Genomic DNA, 1,750 nt, shown 5'->3' on the forward strand with positions numbered 1-1,750 from the left:
CAAGATTTTTGCCTATGATTTAACTTTGATGAAGTTACATAACTTATTTTTATCTCATTTATTGAGAAAGACATAATTGTCATGGTGTGGGCTTGAAACTGGTTGAAAAGAATTCGATTCCTTCCTTCCTTATTTTAAACTTACATAAGTAGGATCTTCAAACATAGGATATGCTGGACAGCATCCATGTAACCATTCTAGGTTAGTAGTTGTTACTCTACTGAGACTTCTCATTTGAATGCAAGAGCTTCTCAAATTATAAAGATTATTAGCAGTACTGCTATTAATGAGATGCATGAGCCTATAGATGAAAGATTTCATGTTGTGTGTGCGTCAGTGTAGTTGGAGTAATGTAGTGACATCCTGAAAGGCCAAGAAAGTGCTGCGGGAAGATCATATTTACTACTACAAATATAACGATGAAGGGAATTTTTGCTCATGTTAAGTGTATAACCTGAGAATAGTGGAAATCAGTGCATGAAGCCTCCTATAATAGTGAACACTGCTGCTTTTTTTTTTTGCGCTCACACTCATTGTGGTGCCACCAGACGCTCCCTCAGCACACAGAACAATGCCAGCGAGTTCGTGGACCTGTACATGCTGCGGAGATGCTCCGCAGGCAACCGCATCATCGGCGCCAGGGACCATGCGTCCATCCAGATGAACGTGGCTGAGGTTGACAAGGTGACAGGCAGGTTCAATGGCCAGTTTAAAACCTACGCTATCTGCAGGGCCATTCACAGGATGGGTGAGTGAGATGACTCCATTCTCTGACTGGCCAAGGCAGACGGCATCGTCTCAAAAGAACTTCTGCCTAGAGAGGAACCTGGATGTGGAATGTTTGTCATAAATAAATAGTGACACCCCCCCCAAAAATAGTGAACACTGCTCCCATTGACATTACATAATGGAAGTGTGCTACTTCATAGTATATACCATGGAGGACAATGTCCAGGGATGAATTAGCTAAGACCATTCCTGTTACACAACCTACTGTAAAAAGAAAAAGCTCATAATAGACTGGGAGATCATGTAATATTACCTCCATGAAGAGTTGCTAATCAGCTACTTTTACTCCTGTCGGGATAGAAATAATTACTTTAGCAGATGTAAAGTATGTTCATGAGTTGACATCTGTCCCTACTGTAAACATATGATGGGTCCACAAGATAAGTCCTAAAAAGCCAGTGGACAGGACTCACACTATTCCCATATAGGCGAAAGGCTCTTTTTGTCCTAAATAGTATGTAATATGTGAGATTATTCCAAACCCTGGTAGGCTACAAATAAGACTTCAGGGTGACCAAAGAATCAAAATAGGTGTTGGTATAGGATTGGGTCTCCTCCTGCAGGGCCAAAGAAAGTAGTGTTTATATTTCTTTCTGTTAACAATATGGTAACATTTCGGCTGCTAGAACTGAGAGTGATAATGATAGTAATATGGCTAGAATTAGGGCAGCTCAAACAAATAATGGTGTTTGGTATTGAGATATGTCTGCTGGTTTTAGAGTAAAGATTATAGTTGTTGACTGAAAAAAACGCACAAAGTGAGAGTTTTGTGTTAAGTTTTATTTTGGGGCAAAATGAGGACTATAGCCGGGGAGACAGCACTGCAGACAGGTCTGAGAAACTGCTCCAGAGAGGTAGGGGGTAGGTCAGTATATATGTGATTTTGGTGCAGGGGGAATACATGCAATCAAGCACATATTTTTTTGCAGAAGGATTCTGCTAGTCACGAGGAGCAAAGTCA

General features: G+C 40.8%; 1 pseudogene; it reads left to right on the plus strand.

Annotated features, from left to right (window-relative positions):
• Positions 1-477: 477 nt before the first annotated feature.
• Positions 478-858, plus strand: LOC136135975 (small ribosomal subunit protein eS21 pseudogene; annotated as a pseudogene).
• The last annotated feature ends 892 nt before the right edge of the window (positions 859-1,750 follow it).

This window comes from Phocoena phocoena, chromosome 16, assembly GCF_963924675.1.
Source record: "Phocoena phocoena chromosome 16, mPhoPho1.1, whole genome shotgun sequence".
Classification (NCBI taxonomy): Eukaryota; Metazoa; Chordata; class Mammalia; order Artiodactyla; family Phocoenidae; genus Phocoena; species Phocoena phocoena.